This window comes from Centropristis striata, chromosome 8 (genome assembly GCF_030273125.1).
Source record: "Centropristis striata isolate RG_2023a ecotype Rhode Island chromosome 8, C.striata_1.0, whole genome shotgun sequence".
Classification (NCBI taxonomy): domain Eukaryota; kingdom Metazoa; phylum Chordata; class Actinopteri; order Perciformes; family Serranidae; genus Centropristis; species Centropristis striata.
Genome location: NC_081524.1, coordinates 14,006,112 through 14,020,142, shown reverse-complemented (window position 1 = coordinate 14,020,142; position 14,031 = coordinate 14,006,112).

Below are 14,031 nucleotides of genomic sequence, written 5' to 3'. Positions count from 1 at the left end.
CTGTGTGGAGTTTGCATGTTCTCCCCGTGTCAGCGTGGGTTCTAGCTAGGTTCCAAAAAACATGTAGCTTAGGTTTAACTAGTAATGAGAGTGTGAATGGTTGTCTGTGATAGTCTGGCGACCTGTCCAAGGTGTAACCCGCCTCTCGCCCAATGTAAAATAATACAATGCAATGTAAAATTAACACCCAAAAGTGTATTTTAGATGATTTCTTTCCACTAGTCTAAAGGAAGAGATTTTATGGAAGCAAAACAGCCCAGAATGTCAAATTTGACCAGAGTGTTTGTGACCAGAACAAACTACCCGTAGATTTGAGGTCTGCCCAAACGGTCAGCTCCTTTAAATCAAAACACTATTGTTTATTGAAGCGTACTTTTAACTTTAACACTTATCTGCTCTACTCTACTGCCTTTACTATTTAACTACACAATGTTTGACTTGTGCTCTTTATTATTTTATCTCTTTTTTTATCCTGCTGTATCTTATTTTATCCTATTTATATTTTTATTTCTATTTCCCTGTTTTAATTGACTGTTTTTACTGTTTTCAATTGTGCCTTGCTGTTTTTAATGTGTATGTAAAGCACTTTGAATTACCTTGTGTTGAATTGTGCTATACAAATAAACTTGCCTTGCCTTGCCTTGCCAGTGCATGAATAAAACGTTTTGCCTGTATGTGTCTCACCTGAAATACAACCATAATAGAAGAGTCTGAAACAGCAGAATTTACTGCAAATGTCAAAGCTTTTTGTGTGTGTCTACGTGCCTCAGTGTGTGTGTGTGTGTGTGTGTGGGGGGGGGGTGTTATGACCGGGAGAATCCCAGGATGGAGGCCACTGTGTGACCTTTTCACACACATAGCTACGTCAGGCCTGGTGATGCCCCGTGTGACTGCCACAAGCATGCAAAGCCAACTGGGCTGTGATGTCATAAGCATGTGTCCCCCCCCCCTCCCCCCCCCCCAGCCCCTCCACCCTCCCCCTCTCCGTCATTAACTGCCAGCCTGCAGCAGAGCGGATCAGACTGGACCCTCAGGGACACGTTGGCCACGGCTGGACTAATTTAAGGAGGAGGGAAGGGGGTGACACGGTTGCTCTGAGTGTCTCAGGTGTCAGCCTTGTGCTTTCTAATATTAAAAACACTTGGCGTGCGTGTGTGAGAGGGTGTGTGTGTACCCATGTGTTTGTAAGTGTGTTGTTTATGTGCAGAGTATTTTTAGGTGACTGTATTTTCCACTCCTTGTGCAGCGCTCCAGGACAGGGACAGAGTGGGTGGGGGGGATCTGGGGATCACCTGGCTCTTGTATATAATGTTCCTCATTAAATTATATTGATGTAGTCTGAAAGATATTCTAAGCATGCTTTTAGTTTAGTTTAGCACATAATTCTTTGTAAATAGCTGCAATATTTGTTACATTCCTTTTGCATTACAGCCTAAAACAAAGCTGGGCTTACTTTCTTTCATTGAGTCAGACATTATAAACCCACATTAGCAGCGGAAATAGTCCAAATAATGACGTACGTACTCTTTTCTTTGCAGTTATTTTTTTCAAGATAGAGCCAAGAGCTTTTATCTCTGAGTCATAATTATCATTTCCTTGGCTCGCTTATGTGTGCCACACTCATAAATTGAATACTTCCTACATCTATCTATAAAAGCAAAAAGCTCCTGTGTGTGTGTGTGTGTGTGTGTGTGTGTGTGTGTGTCTAGGGCATATCTCGCTGACCGTTCAGATTTCGTATGTGACTTGCACATGGCACGAAGGTCTGCATCCTCAATTTTGAAGATTTTTGAATTCATTTTTCAAAATATTATTTACGTAGGGTGTGTTGCAGCATTGCACTGTTTCTGATCAGACACCTTTTAGTGGAGCTCCGCCCCATTGTGTGATAGGCCTACACCTGGTCACTAACACAATTCACTCTGTAATTCCAAGCCCGATCATCTCTTCTGTAAATCTATTTAGCCTACCTATATTTCTGAGTTTTAAAGTGTGCTACAAGGTTCGATTTTCCAATAATATTTGAATAGTTTCCGGCAAATATCAATGTTCAATGTGTATGTGCTGGATGGTGTGCGAATACATACTTCCTACGGGCACTGCACTAGTTGCATTAACCCATTGAGGCCTGAAACTTCCTGTAAAACCTCTGGGCGATTTTAAAATAAGCCCCTAAAACCTGAAGTTTTTCTGTAAATTCAACAGAAGTGTCAACGCTTCTACTAAATAATAGATTTTTCAGCCTCTGTAGCAGATAGAATGAAATTCAAAAAGTATTTGAGAGCTTATACAAATACTACAAAACGACGTATCCGCTTGTCAGGCTTCAATGGGTTAAAATAAAACAATATTCTGAAGTCAATATTTTGAATGTTAAAGAGCAAAATGAGCCGTGATTCTTGGCATAGACAAACTCTTAGCCAAACAGTCTGTAGAAGTGGTGAATAAGATGCAATAAATTCATTTCTCCTTTCGAGGAATGATAGAGTGAGATTTATGACTTTGGCCTGGGTGTGTGTGCAAACTGCAGATGCATGGAATGGGTGTGGTAGGTGGTTTAACATATTCTGTTTATTACAAGATGCTTATTAATAAATGCCAACATTCAATGTATCTCCCTTTGTCTCTCTTGGCACCACGCCAAGCGGCTTGTACACTACAGGCGTGGTGGTTTTGTGGTTTTGATTTCAGAAGCTTTCCACAGAATGAGACGCATATTTGCAGCGCTGATGAATGAGGAAGGCCGTCACGAACAATGAAAGCAGCCTTCAGTCACATGTCTGCCGGACAGACATGGAACATGGCGGTTTTCATATAAACTAATAAATAACATCACTCACTGACTAAAGTTATGAATGATTTAACACCCTCTGCTGCTGTGCTTCCAATTCATCTAAATGCTTTCCTAAAAGGTTGGAGCAAGAACAGTCAGTGAGTTTCCTCTGGATTTAAACCTGCAATAACTGATTTGTTGGCCACTCTGGGGCAGCAGAAACAAGTTGTAAACAAAACACACAACACAGAGAAACATTCACATTCATTCTGAGGAACTGATGAATATACAGCCATGGAAAAAATTATTAGACCATTATTTTCTTCAATTTCTTGTTAATTTTAATGGCTGGTACAACTAAAGGTATACAAAAGATCCTTCTCTCCTACAGCCATCAGGTTGTCTCATACTAACAGAGATTCTACCAGACTAACTGAATTTCCCCTCGGGGAAAAATAAAGTACTTTCGATTTTGATTTTGATTTGATTTGATTTGTGCACTCTTTGCAAGTGTTCATGCAAGACATGCATCTTCATTTCATCATTTCCTCAGTTATTATGAGTAAATATTGATGGTGCAACTGTAATGACAAATAAGCATAAGGCCAAAACAGGTGAACTTTCTTTAAAAATAAATATCCGTATTGTGTTTATGAAACTCATATCATTCATTCAGAAATCAAAGATTCTGTGATTTTGTGAATTTAAACATTTTAAAGCATGTTGTATAACCACATTATAACAACAACAGCTCCTTTCAGGCTGCATGATTTGCATATAGTGGCTCTCTGATTTGCATATTACGTGTATTTTTCTGTTCAAAGGCATGTTCATTCCATCTTAACAGGTCTGTCAGGGCAAGTTATTGCGTGTGTGTGTGTGTGTGTGATGTTGGCAGGTGGGAGTGCATTATGCAATGTTAAGTGTTCAGGGAGTGGAAGTACTTAAGGAGTGGAGATTTTCATAGAATGCATACCCCCAGCTTTAAATCCAAAAGCCCAGCCAGCTCAGCCCTGTTTGTGTGCATCTGCTGTGTGCATTGTTTACATATAGAGGTCATCTGATGAGGGTTTATTGCATTTTGCTGTGGGCCGTATGTCAGCATGTGGGTTCGTGCAACCCCTTTGCAAACTACACTTTCATTTGTAATTCTCATCCAGCCGATGTCAGCCCTTTTCTAACCTCTCACCCAGTGTCTTCCTGTGCAGCCGCAGTCTTGACACACTGCCCTGACTTACACATCCTCCAGAATAGTTACGTAAGCTTTTCTCTCTGCTTACTAGATGCAAAAATTGACTTGCTGGTCCATTTTTGCTCTTAGGATTTTCTTTAGTGCTGAGTGAGCACGTACAGCACAATCTCTCTCACCTGCCTACCTGCTGCAGGTCTGAGCAGGGAATTCTCTCAAAATGCTCAAATGTAAATTGTTGTTTGTTCTTGAGTATGGATGCATGTGTGTGATCATACTCAGGTCGAAGCCCAGGGTGACAGAGAGATAATACCATAATGACAGGCCGGTCCTCCAGTCATAATTCTCTGCTAGCCTCGGGGCGAGGTGTGGGTTCGTGGAGAGGTGGTGAGCTATGAAAAAACTGATAGGAGCTTATTCTTCTTCTGTTACCTGCCCTCTAGTAACCTCTTTCCATTCTATACTTCTCTCCCTCCCTCTCTTTCTTACAGTGGCGGAAGTATCAATGCAACACTGTAAAATACTCCATTATAACTGAAAGTCCTGCTTTCAAAGCCATGCAAAAGTGAAATTATCGAACTATTCTCTCCTCTGGGACCTTTCGGCTGTTTGGCTGGAAAGTGACTTTTTCTCGTCATAATGCAGTCATGGAAAAAATTATTAGACCATTGTTTTCTTCAACATCTTGTTCATTTTAATGCCTGGTACAACTAAAGGTGCATTTGTATGGACAAATATAATGATAACAACAAAACTAGCTCATAAGAGTTTAATTTAAGAGCTGATATCTAGCCATTTTCCATGGTTTTCTCGCTAATAACCAAAATCATTATCAAGAAAACCATGGAAAATGACTAGATATCAGCTCTTAAATTAAACTCTTATGAGCTATTTTTGTTGTTATCATTATATTTGTCCAAACAAATGTGCCTTTAGTTGTACCAGGCATTAAAATGAACAAGAAATTGACGAAAAAGGGCGGTCTAATACATTTTTGCATGACTGTAAATGTGAAAATGTCAAATAACATGTACAAAGAAACACAAATTTGTGACATCAGAAATCTTTCTATTTTATTTCTATTTGTAAATTTCTATTTATTAAAGACTTGTTGCATTTGTATTTTACAAATGTACCTTTAGTTGCGCCAGGCATTAAATGAACAAGAAAGCAAGGAGAAAACAAGGGTGGTCAAATAATTTTTTCCATGACTGTATGAAGAAAAAAAAAACAGTCTGCATGTGCCAAAAGATTAATTACAGTAAGATAAGAAAAGGGTTTCATCTCCTAAACCACAAGAAGGTATGAAGTTAAAAAAGAAAGAAAATATATACTCCAGTGCAGCACCAAAGTAAATGTACTTAGTTACATTCCACCGCTGGTTTCCTTTCACCTCACCTGCTCTGAGCTCCTGCTTCCCTCTGATGTTCACTAGTTGCTCGCATGAATAAATTGATGAGAAGAAGGACAGGTAAAACAAACGCAAAGATTCAATCTGCTGGGGGTGAAAAATGCAGACTTGCAGATTCTTCTCACAGAGATTTGTCAGGGTGAATGGCTGATGAGTGGGGACAGACACGGGTAAACATGACTGTGGGAGCGTATGTGTGTGTGTGTGTGTGTGTCAGCTTTGAGCATTGGACTTTAGCTGTTTCTTTATGTATTATTAAGCAACTGAAGAATACAAGGGAACACAAGAGATTGGCAACTTGTTTTTCTTTTATGAGGGTGTTTCATATTGATGACTCTTTAGTGAGTCAGTGATTTGAAGCCAAACAGAAATAACTTTGATTCAACTTCATGTTTGGGGAACTTAACATTGACCTTTTGGACAGATTAGACCGGATTAGTCACAGATTTACAAGGTTACACACGAATATGCTGAAGTGCGTATGTGCGTGGCGGTGAGGAGTGGTTGATTCTCGCTGTCGCTGGATGTCACATCTAATATCGTCATGTGGCCACTGGAGCTCTATTATTCATGAGATCAATGCTGAGATTCAACCAGGCCTAATACAGTACAACCTTCCCCCCCTGAGGCTCTTCCCCTCCGTCCTTCCTCCTCGATATTTCTCAGAAGATTATTTTCCCTTCACAGTTCCCTTTTCTGCAGAGACTGAGTTGTGAGAGCTGTGAACATGAAAACTGAGAGTGTTTACCTCGAGGGGATGACAGCCAGTGAGAGGTAACAAGGCGGACACAGGTTTCAGATACCCAACAATGACCAGGGAACTGTAAACTTGCATGCTACATGTCCTGCAGTTCCTAAACTGGTCACTCATTCACTGTTCCATACATGATTAACATGCAGTAGAAGACTCCATACTATGGAGTCTCCTACTGCACACTACTTGTGTGTACTTGCACACAACATTACAGACCATATGCATGCCAAAGTATACAACAGTATACTTTTTAGGCTGTAACCTTTTTTTTTAAGTAGGAACTTAAAGTCGAACTACTTTGAAATTAACAGAAATTATATTTACTTATAAGATGATTATGAAAAATACCAGACTGTATAAAAGAAGTGGTTGTAGCCTCCAGAGCTGATGTGAAAGTGCATTAAACCTTCATCCTCTCCAGCAGGGGACGACTTTACTGGTTGCAAAAATAAATCGGATTGTATAAAAGTCTATGAGAAATGTCCATTTGTTCCAGAGGTGGGACCAAGTCATTGTTTTGCAAGTCACAAGTAAGTCTCAAGTCTTTGCCCTCAAGTCCCGAGTCCTACAGTTTGCGTTTCGAGTCCTTTCGAGTCCTTTTAACAGCAGAGTAATAATATTTACACGGATCATGTATGTTCTTAAAATCTGTATTTATTTATCAAAACTTTTTTTTACAATGCCATTCTTCAAACACATTTGAAAAAAAGTGCATAACAAGAGCATATTGCACTAGAATTAGTTCCACAGCAGTTTCTGTCCTGTCTTGTCTCATCTCATATTGTGTGTGTGTGTGTGTGTGTGTGTGTACGTGAACAAATCTATCTTTGGTATCATTGTTGCTAAATGACGCCGTTTTTTGACAGTTCTTCTTCATTGGTTGTCCTGCAATTTGATTGGATGGATGCTGTTGGATCAAAATAACGTGGATGAAATTTTTATTGGATATTGTGCCAACAGCAGACGTCAGACACACACAGACAGACACAGACACACACACACACACACACACACAGACACACACAGCGAGAGAGATTTACACAAAGAGAGATAGAGCGGTCCTTAGTAACAGACTTTTTTTAATCTTTGGGTTTTGGGGAAAGTAGCAAGTCTTTTTCAAGTCGAAATAAATGAATGATCAAAAGTGATCAAATTCATGACTCAAATCTGACTCAGTCATGTGACTCAAGTCCACACCTCTGCTCCATAGTGAACAATAAATCAAGAATTTGGACAGATATGAATCATCAAACAGTGGCATCCATAGAATGTATTGAACAAGCGGACATTTCTCATAGATTTCTATACAATCCGATTTATTTTTGCAACCAGTAAAGTCGTCCCCTGCTGGAGGGAATGCAGGTTTAATGCATTTTCACATCAGCTTCACTTTTCAGATCTGGAGGCTACAACCACTTCTTTTATACAGTCTGGCATTTTTCATAATCAAGTTATCTTTTAAGTAAATATAATTTCTGTTAATTTCAAGGTAATTCGACTTTAAGTTTCTACTTAAAAAAAAAAAGGTTACAGCCTAAAAAGTATACTGGAAAATGTTGTGTGCAAGTAAAAAAATATGTTACATACTGCAGTCGACCCTTTCCACAAATCCTCCAACACTCAACATGCAACAGTTCCACCCACACAAACATGCATATTTGTATTCTTCCATGTGGAAAACATGACTGGTGTGCCAGGAGCTGGAGCGACAGGGAAGGAGGGACTATCCATGCATGCTGCCTGATGCCTGGTGCCTCTAAGGTCCATCAAATATGCACGACGACCAGAATAACTATATACAAACACACACACTCAAATCATGGACCAAGACTCAATGTCTCGAGACCAATCAGCTCAATACGATTTCAAGTGGGCCGAACCAGTTAAACCATTTCATAAAAAATCTGTAAGAAATGTTCCCCTTATTTTAGAAGAAAAAGAAGTTCAAGCAACTTCTGAAACATCACAATTAATGAACAATCCATTTACAAAACAGATGATTTAAAGCAGGGGTGTCAAACTCAAATACACAATGGGCCAAAATTTAAAACTTGAATAAAATCGCGGGCCAACATTGAACAAATAAACCTTTTAATATATACCAATCAATATATACCATCAATGTCATTCATTTATTAAATTAAAATTAAATACAAATTGTAATGCCTCTTTTCTATTTGCATCCTTCTGATTTAAATATCAAAATAAAGTTTTTCAACAGATGAATACATTTAAAAATAAAATAATAATAAATCTAGTATTAGCGGTAAATGCACCGTATAATACCGGCGGGTCAGCTTTTATATTACAAGAATAATATAATAATTTGATATTGGCTCGCGGGCCAATTAAAATTACACGGGCCAGAGTTTGACTGATTTAAAGCCTAAGTTGTTAAAAAGATAATTGAAATTTCAATGTGTCTCAGTTTGTCCACATTCATTCGGTCTAATTTTTTTTCGAGCTCAACAGCAATTGTACTACTACTACTCTAATTAGAACAGCACAAAGCCAGTACACACATAATAACAGCAGTGCATTTAACAGAAACATTGGAATTTCTCTGCAATTTTTACAGTATGTAAAGTCATCTACTGGACCCTTTCGTGGGCAGGTCCTGGCCCTCCAGCTGCATGTTTGACACCCCTGACTTATGTGAGAATCCTTGAGCTTGACCCACACGGTGTGCCAGTATTTTTACACACATCGGGCTAGTTATAGGCCTTTTTCACAGCAGACATTTTTACTTGTCACAGTAGGAAAGGCGCAGGTGTTAGCCAGCATGAACCACACCAGGACCCTGAAACTGAAGCAGCTAAAGGGAATCAAGCCACAGATGTGTACGGCCTTTAAAGGTATAATATGTAACTCTTCTGCATTAAAATGTCTAAAATGACTAGACCTGGGTTGTATATTTTGTTGAGTTGTGTACTAACATCATAACAATTGTTTAAATGTTAAAATGAATGAATGAATGAATAAATCAAGGTAAGGTAAGTTTATCATGAATTAACTATTTATGCATTTTAAACCTTGGCTGTTTTTAACCAGATGAAGGATTTTAGTCATCAAATTTTGCCCATACATTTCATGGACAGGTGCATAAAGGAGGGATGAATGGATCAAAAATGCAGAAAAGACTCCCACACACGGTCTCAGTTGCAAAACATATTATATTTGCTTCAGTCATCTTAAGTTAATAGAGAAACAAGCTGAGCAAACATGAGCTGCAGCTGTTAGTGCCCCTTCAAAAAGATCCCCGTTCTTCTGTTGTGTCCCACCAAAGATCTCTATGTTTCATAGCAACTCGTAAATATTTCCAGTTCCCATAATGCCTGAGAACTACAACTCAGAGGCCCTGGGAACTACAACTTCCACAGAGAGACGTCAGTGTGTCTGCGTGTCAGTCGTCCCGGCTGTGACGTCCCTGCAGGGCTGCGTGTGTGCCGCTCTGAGCTGCCTGCGCGTGGACGCCTGGACAGTGATGTCAGCACACAGACTGCGGCGGCGGTCAGTGAAGTCGGGTTGAGGTTTGGGACCGTGTGGAGCTGCAGCAGCTGGAGCAGACTCCTCAGGGAGAGCTGGGAAAGTGGCCACAAACCTCTCCCCCCCAGAGGACACAGTGATAAGGGAGGACCCTGGCTACAGCATGTTATTAGTGGATGCATTGTGATGCAGTTCTCTCTTTCTGTGCGACACATTGTTGTGCGTAGTCGCTAAAATCATCTTGTGCATGTGTGTGTGTGTGTGTGAGTACAGGAAGCAGTGGTGACGCTCTCACACCGCCCACCATATATTACAATGGAAAGCCCAAGCTTCTGAGCAACTGTGAGCTACACATGGAAAACTACCATTGCGTTGTCCTATGGTTGTGCTGGCCAGCTAGTGGGTGTACTAACTAACACTGGCTCAATAAAGGCTGAGTCAGGTACATTGGTCTCTGTATGTGTGTATCTGTGTGTGTTTGGGGACAGTGAAGAGATGATGGCAAAGCAAATTGGTGTACACACACCGCACATGCTCCTCTCCTGACACGTGTGAGGATAAACATCGATTACCTTGACTGACGTTAACACCCTGTTGAGTAAACACACACCTTAACTCACAGCGCGGCACACTCAGATGCATATAAGCACCTCGGCACCTACAGCCGTCTGGTTAACGGCGACAGGCCCAACAAACAGCGCCAGTTCAGGGTTCAGAGCAGCGACAGCTAACAGCTCTCCCACACGTACCGACACTAACTCAGCACATACCTGTATTATGATTTAACAGCCTCCGATTGTCAACACAGTTCACTGTCATGCCCCACGGGGAAAGAAACACAGAGACACAGGTCACACAAAAGATCTCACTCCCTATTGTTCTTGAACTCACAATCAAGGCCAAGTCACGTCTCCAATGTTTCATTAAAAATTAAGAAAAGAATGAAGCAGACTTCTAATCAAAGCATGGTCGTGGTAAAAAACAAAACAAAACAAAAAGCTGCTGAGCTTATTCAGGTCTTAAAACTATATTTTAAAAAAGGGCGATAAGATTACTGTAGGTAACAAAGCAGGAGGCACCTTAGTTGATGCAAAGTCCCTAACAAATCTAAATTAATCAATATTCTTAAAGGGGAATTTCTGTATTTTTCAACCTGGATCTTTTTTCCCCATTTTTTTGTGCCCAACGGTAATAACAATTTCTGAAATTATTCCATAATCATGAGGCAGCACTGCAAAATGAGCTACAATGCATGTAATTACATGGTTTAAATACACAGTGTCTATATACGTAGGTCCACTAACAGGCACAGATTGTTATTATAGGTGTCTGGCAACAATATGTGTAAACAGAGAAGTCTCGATTGGAATCTCATGACAGATGACCTGACCAAAATATTGAGGCATTCAGTAAACCAGGGGCTTTTAGGGCCCTTTAGGGTCCGTTTGTTAATGAAACCACTGCAATAGTAAGTAAGTTACCAAACCCTTACATAAATGCATGTTTTATAACATCTATATAAACAAATTAAAATATATTAATGTCTTTAAATGATTTGTATTACTGATGCATTAATGTAAGGAGCATTTCTGGTTGTTAACTAAACATATAGTTATATTTGATAGCTATCACAGTAAGAACACAGACTTTTCTGTTCACTTTTAACAACTTCAATGTTGTTAAAGTTATTATTTCCTCTAGATAAGCAAAGGCATTTAGGCTAAAGAAATGTATTTAATTTAATCTACATATTTTATAACAAAGTTCCCTCTGACATCGACATACACAAAACAAACTTCAATAAGTAAATTACTGCAGGCCCTAAGCGGGGGGGTTACAAAAGGCTGAATGTGTAAACAGCTCATTGAGGCAAAAAAGAAACATTTTACTTTGAAGTAAAAAGTTTGAAATGTTATCACATGAATGGCTGACGGGATTTTATCATGGCAAATCAATTTTACAATCTCCCCCCCAGGCTGCAGGCTGATAAAAACGCTGAACTCAGGACGTCAGAAATAGACGTAAAAATGTGCCTCTGAGCGCAGTGAAGTCCTAAAATAAATTATCAAACTTTGGTTTTTAACGTCATTTCATAAATGTGATAAAATGCATCATTAGGTTTGTTTCATAACTACTTTTGCGGGTTTTTTGAGGATGTTTGTGCGCTAGGAGACAGAAACAGAGCCACAGGAAAGCAGTCCTGAGGGGGCAATCATAATACTATGAATGAATTCCTCTCCTGTACCAGAAACCAGAGAGTCAGCTGGACTTGTTTGTGACTGAGGCCATGACAGAAACTGGGTTAAGTCCTACTTTTGCTCCTTTTTAAGACAGTAGTACTGTCCTTTTTTACTCCTACGTGTATTTCCTTTAGCTTTAGTTACAAGTTACTTCAAAGGTTACGTTTTTACATGCAACTTTTTGAATGAAAATCTTTTTAATTCAATGATCAGTCAAGTACACTGCAAAAAAAACAACTTGTATTTTTTTTGCCTTAAACAGTGATTTAAGTTGGTAAAACATGGACATATAAATTACATTTAGAGCAATAATGTAAGTTAGCACAACAAAGGAAGCCAGTTGTCTGCTCAAAAACAAGTTGGTGAGTTGTTGTTACTTATATCTTTAAGTTGGGGTTCACAACAAGGGACAATAGTTCTGATAACTCTTATTTCTTTGTTGTGAAATGCGGGAAAGCGGTGAAATTCATTAGCGAAAGCTAGCGGCTAACTGATGCTAGCGGTGCTGCTTGTTACAGCTACAAGAGTAGCCATTAGCATATCAATACTAACTCAAAATTGTGGTCGCAACATCAGCTGACATTTCATAGCGGCGTTACAATCGTGGCAATTCAGCACATTGCAGAAGTTAGCAGAAGTAAGGATTAAAAGTTATTACAATGTAAAATTATAAGTTAGTACAACTTACAGTTGAGTTGACAAAAATCGGAATTCAGAGTTGAGCAAACTCAAAAACAAAACTTTAAATATGTAGTTTAATTGTCCAACTTAAAAATTTTTGAAGTTTGTTGCCTTGAAATTTTGAGTTCACCCAACTTTTCTTTTTTTACAGTGTTGCTAGCTCCAGCCCTTGATTGTGGTTTGCTGAGCCACATATGATGCCATTTCATTGCAATTTCTGTATTATTGCACCAATTAAATCCCAGAGGACAAGAACAGCCAGTACCCAGCACACGTTGTTCAATAAATGCACAAAAAAGGACAAAGATGCAGGCAAAATGAAAATAAGGAAGTTGTCACGAGCTTGGTTACTCAAAAAGCAAACAGAACTTTTGTTATTCCTTCTCCTATCACAGTGGTTCCCAAACCTTTTCAGCAGGGCCCACTTCCTTTCTTCTTCTTTTCTCCCTTTCCGTTTTATTTTTCCCCCCAAAAAATTTGACTGGAATTTATGTGTAGATCCATCTGCTTTACATTTTACCTTGAAGACCTTTCACAAACTTGTCCTCGTTTTGCCAGTAGTGCAGAACTATAGATATAATATAAATTTAGCCTTGATGTGCCGACCCTTTTATAACTGGCTTCATGTTGCCACAGATTTGTAAAGCAGCCGTCACCGAAAGGATCTACACCGACCGCTGCTTGATTCTCCAGACTGCATGCTTTATACTGCGTCTTCACACTTGCTTGATGGAAGAATGATCATTTATCATCAATAAATCATTGCATTTTTTGTTGTTTTGTGTTAATTTTGTGAAACATTTCCAAGTATACGTAATTACCGTTTTATAAAAGCAATAAACCACTTGAGTCCGTGGTTTAAATTGATGTTAGAAAAGCTTGGGGGATTTTTACAACACCCCTTAGTTGCTTCAAAATCACTGTGAACCACAGTTTCTCATGGCTTATTGCTTAACCACACAATAATGCATCAGTAATAATATATTGTAACAGTGTAACACTCCATGTGATTACCATTTCCCTGAAATATAGTACTTTTACTGTTGATACTTTAAGTACTGTTTGTTGATAATACTGACAAACTTGGGGTAAACTTTCCACGCATGCATTTGACTTTTGATGGAGTATTTTTACATTGCAGTATTGCAATCTTTAAATAAATAAAGGATCTGAAAACCTCCTCCGCCACCGGTCAGGAGTGCATGTTGCTGCATATGAATGTGTGTAATCCTTCATCACATTTAAAACCCTCCACTTATCTCACCTGTTTTGCCTGTCTTCTTGTCCTGTCTAATAGCTAAATCAAGCCACGACAGAAACAGGTTCAAACCCCTCTTCTCTTCTTTCATCTTAAGATCCTACAGATCTGTGTGAGACAAGGGAAGAAATGACTGAAAACACACACAGCGGTAAGGAGTGAATGTCCTGAAGGTGCGAGTAAGAAGGGGAGGGGGTGTGGGGGATAGGGTTTGTGCAGGAACATGCTAGAGGATAAGG